The sequence below is a fragment of the Nematolebias whitei genome, chromosome 15, assembly GCF_014905685.2.
Source record: "Nematolebias whitei isolate Nwh7 chromosome 15, NemWhi1, whole genome shotgun sequence".
Classification (NCBI taxonomy): Eukaryota; Metazoa; Chordata; class Actinopteri; order Cyprinodontiformes; family Rivulidae; genus Nematolebias; species Nematolebias whitei.
The window spans coordinates 32,178,604-32,183,895 of record NC_056512.1 but is presented as its reverse complement, the minus strand read 5'-3'; the positions used below and the strand labels follow the sequence as shown (position 1 = coordinate 32,183,895).

Below are 5,292 nucleotides of genomic sequence, written 5' to 3'. Positions count from 1 at the left end.
GTGTGTGTGTGTGTGTGTGTGTGTGTGTGTGTGTGTGTGTGTGTGTGAGAGAGAGAGAGAGAGAGAGAGAGAGAGAGAGAGAGAATAAGCATGTTTATCATGATAATGTCACGTGGTATTTATTTGCTGGAATTTATCCCAGAAAGTTACCAGATGGTAAGATTGAAATTTCAGCAAAAAAAAGAAAGAACTACATAAATATTTGGTTTGTTTAGAAGTTGCTTTTACTATTCACCCAACATAAATCTTAAACACATTTTTTTATTACTTGTAATAAAAACTGGTGCAGCAAACATTGATAAACTAAAAAAACATAATAAATATAATGAACTTGATGGCTGTGTTATAGTAATTTGCTTGTTTGAAAATGCTCTTTAGTAAATTTTTCTTCTACCTCATTCTTTCCTTTAATAATCAGGACACAGCTGTATCTTGCCGCACTTGAGGTTGTGAATGACGTTGTCTGTTCGAGTGATAAGAAAAAGTACTGTGCTGTTGTCTGTGTCGACCTAGATAAGGCCTTCGACTCTATAGACCAGGGCTATTCAACTAAATTGTTCGGGGGTGGGGGTGGGGGGCAGCATAGTCACTAAAAGCCAAGAGCTCGTGGGTCGGACATCCAACACTTATTGCCATTAAATTGGTTTGTTTTATGGTTTAAAATCTAGTTTTATTTAAACATGGACCCATTGGTGGGCCGAACTGAGTTCATCTGTGGGCCTGATTTGGCCCTCGAGCCGCCAGTTGAATAGCCCTGCTGTAAACTAATACATCTTGCTGGGAAGGCTAAGGGGCTAAGAGATGTCACAGTTGCATAGCTTGGTTCAAATGCTACTGTTCTGAGTGAGCGCAATCAGTGAGGATGGAGGGTCAGCTGTCAGCCCCACTACCCATCAGCAAAGGTGTTCCCCAAGGCTCCATACTTGGTCCTACTATTTTCAGCATATACATCAACAATGTAAAAATTATTTAAACAACTTTCATGTTCTCACACATCTGTATTAGGGCTGAACAATTAATTGCATTTGCGATAATATTGCAATATGATAAAATGAGATTTTCTAATAGCAAAGGAAGTAATTTGACTGGTCATGTGATCTGGTTACGTGACTTGTGAGTGAGTCGAGTGGCGCAAAGCAGCAGAGCAGGGAGCAGTAGAAGGCAACACTGCATTTTAACCCGTTGCACAATGGCGTCAGGCTCGACAGAAGCTGATACATCTGAAAGTTTGGTACCAAAGAGGGGCAGCCGTTGTTTGGAATTATTTTAGCTATAAAAAAGAAGATGGTGTGCAAATACATGTATTGTGCAGAACCTGCCTTGTTGGGGTTGCTACCTCTCGAAGTAACACCACAAATCTTTATCAACAATATTATCAGCAATATTTACATATAATTATAAATATATAATTACTCAAACAATAACGGAGTTCACAGCGAACGGCATGATGACCATTAATATAGTGACCAAGTCTGGGTTTACAGCTTTGGTAAACACAATGGATAAGCAGTACAGAATGTCCTCGTGTACACATTTTAGCCAAGTTGCCATCCCGGAGCTATAGAAAAAAGGCAGAAACAGAGTTGCAGCGGAGCTGAAAACATTGGAGTTTTTTGCAACGACAACTGATCTATGGTCAAGCCGTATAGTGGAGTCATACCAGAGTCTAACGGTGCATTACACTGATGAAGATTTAAATCTCACAGCTTTCTTCTTTTGTCCCATTTTCAATGTTAAAACTCAATGAAAGCATCACTTGACCATTGCACATGCTTTTATCAATTTCCTCCTCAATCTCTGCTGTTACTCTTGTACCATAAAACCTGTCCAAGCTATTTGTTTGTTATGATTTCACATGGTCTATACAACTTGATGTTTGATTGTTAGTAGTTTATATGTTGTCCATCTGGTGTTCTCCCACTCCTGTATTTGCTATGTCTTGGCCAGGTCGTCATTGTAAATGAGAATTTGTTCTCAACTGACTAACATGGTAAAATATAGGTTAAATTAAATTAAAAAGTTATACAGTCATGTCAGCTCCAACAAAAAACTAATGGTTCAACTTTACTGTTGTTGACAAGAACCTCATGAAAAGAAGGCACTCTACAAAGTTCATACATAGGTCTCAGAGGAGTAACCTATTAAACATAGTCTAAATTTAAACATGTGGTTTTAGCTACTGTTTTTATTGGGTGAAACAGCACTCTTGCACATATCAGTAGTAACAAAAATCAGATTCCAAAGACATGCCAAAACAACAACAACAAAAAAAAAAAACTTCTACAGAGACATTAAAGGAATAAGAAGAATAAGACTAGTCAAAATAATAGAGCTGCTATGTTAGGCTGGTTAACATGCTTATTAATAACACAGCATAGACTTTAGATTTCTATAAAGGCAGTAAACTAAGACGACCAGGTGGCTTTTGAATGACATACAGAGTTGATATAAGATAACACAGCAATAAAAACAGTCACACAAAAGGCGATGAGAACAAAAAATGAGTACCAGAGAGAGCAGAGTCAAAAAAAGCCTTTGTTGTTTTAAATCTTGATTACTACTGAAGGGGATGATGCCAAAATGTAGTGCAAATGAGGGAACAAATGCATGGTGCTCAGCTTACATAACTGTTGAGTGACTACAAGTTGTTTCCTTGACACACAGCTAACAGCCTGTGGATTTGCATTATTTTATGCTGACAAACAAAATACAAACAAAGTGGTGAGCTTTTGGTTCAGATAAAACAATTATTTCAAGTGATGAAAAGTTTCAACTGTCTAGCTTCTCAGCCACGGAGACCATATTTGTTAGAACATCTGATAAGCCAAAGAGTCAGCTGCTTGCAGAATGAGAGGAAAGCAAGCATGAAAGACTGAGAGGCAGGTTGAGAGGGGGCCGTGCAGTCAGACTCCATCTGCTGATCTGCGTCAATCCAGGGTAGCCTTGGCACTTCTAGACAAGCTGGTGTACTTTCAGTAAATTCATCAATGCCAGTAACAGAAGGCATCAACACAAATATTCACTTGGAAGCTGAGATGAGTTTGATTTTCTTTTTTTTTTTTTTTGTCTGATCTTGCAGGACTATAATATAATGTAAATAACTGCAACATAGAACACTTACTGCTCACTAACATTTTGAGACTTTGTCTTTGTACATGTTCAGCAATCATGAAGACAAATTAACATTATTTTTTATTTATTTAAGGTGAGATGTAATAATATACAAGTAGTTTTAAATGGTTACATTTAAATATTTTAATAAAAATCTAATGTAATGTTGGTCTTTGTGAAGGAAATTTATGCCTGATGCCAGATGGATGTACATCTGATCACAACCAATCATCAATAAATTCATCAATGGTTTCTGCCTAAAGTTCAGATAAAAATGTGAATTGACCAAATTAGCCATTAACACATTTTGGATTATCTTTTAACAACAATTTGTAGAATGAAGATGACTGACAAACCCATTCATGTTAATTTTTTTATCTATTTGTGTCTATAGTTTAGTGGGACATTAATCTGTGATTTAGAGGAATGCTTTGCTTGTGTTGACAGTTTACATGCTCTTTACGGATTATTAAAATATTTAGTTTTAATATTCATCTATCCACCAACATCTATCTTCCCCCAATTCTTATCCAGGATCAAAGGGAAAAGTCAGACCACGATCTGACCCTCTTCCAAATTTCCTTCTCACCTGCTACCACTTCATAAACTTAACATGCTGTAAACTTAAACATTTTCCAAAGCATGACAAGAGATGTCTTCAGCAAATCTAGCTTCTGTCCAGTAGGCTCATTTTACTGCTTTTAAAATATAAACTAAAAGCAGTCTACAACTCTAGCAAATAAAACAAGGTTTTCACTTGCTGTAACCTTAATACACTGCATGTTCACCCACACAAATTTCAAACAAAATTTCTATATGCACAACATCAATGTATCCCAACTGTGCATAGTGAGACAAGCAAACTAGACAGCCCATCCAATAAAATCTATATCATGCTTGCTTTCAAGAGCTGATGACAACTGCATTACAAAGCAAGGCAGTGCCAAAACCTTTGAGTATATAAAAACCTGGTGGCTTATCGTCTGATGTCATATACTGTTTTGAGTTTGATTAAATCTGCCACATCAGCCACGAGAGTATGCAGTCTTTCAAACTGTCCTTATCTATCACATGTTGCACCCCGCTCAAGGCTCCTTCAGAGGCAGTGACATGCAATCAGAGGACTGCTTGCCTGTGCTATAGGAATACTGTAAACTGTCAGCTGATGAAAGAATGGAAAAACTGTTTTGGGTTTGGTCTATGGAGGCTCTAGCCAACAGGAAAGCTCAAGTGTTTTCCTCTCCATGGAGCATAATGGATTCTCCCTGCCAATTAAACTTTATTCCGGCTGGCAGACAGAACCATCAGCCAACCGAGAGCTTTTTCCACAATTCCCCATTCCCTGTCAGAGCTATACTCGGCCATCACTAGAGATCTGGGCAGATATAAGGATGATGAAATAGTGACTGAAAAAAGAAAAGGGTATAATAAAACAAGCAAATTGTAAAAAAAAAAAACATTGACCTGAGAACATGGCGTTTCTATTTGTCTTTTATAATAATCTATGAAAATCAATGCCTTCATCTAAATATGAAATATAATGCAACTTCTTAGATATTCCTATAACAAAAAATAAAATACACCCACCCATGATAAATGGACTGTAGTTGTATAGCACTTTTTTATATTCAACCAGGATATTCAATGCGCTTAACAATACAATCTGTGCTCTTATTTACCCATCCAAACACATTCATAGAGCAAGCACTCTGTTACATGTCAAAGCTAATCTGAGCAAATTAGAATTTTAGAGCACAATAATATACCAATGGAACACACATTGGAGATAATGAGGTGTTCCGTGTCTTGCCAGGGACACTTTGATATGTGACTACATATTTGTGAAATCAAGCCGCCAACTCTTTCATCGGAGGACAACTGCTCTAACCCAAAATAGAAGAAGCGGGTAAAAGATAATGGATGAATGGATGGATAGATTTAGCACCTGTGTGCAGCCCACAGATGTGGGAGAAGCTTCCTCCTGCAGCTGATCAGTTGATCTCTGCTCTGCACGGAGATCAGCTGATATCCGTGCAGAGCAAAGAAATGGGCGTGGCCAAAAGTGCAGATGGAGTCAGAGAGCTGAAATCATGACATTCTGTGATCTTTTAGAGCATTCAGAATTTAGAAACATTGTTTAGAATATTGTAAGAGTGTGGGAAGGGTTTAAAACACCTTTAT

At 37.5% G+C, this 5,292-nt stretch overlaps 1 protein-coding gene across 1 annotated transcript in view; it reads left to right on the top strand.

Annotated features, from left to right (window-relative positions):
* Positions 1 to 5,292, top strand: part of LOC119421674 (ras-related protein Rab-26-like) — a 156,412-nt gene that overhangs the window by 121,581 nt on the left and 29,539 nt on the right. The window lies entirely within an intron of this gene.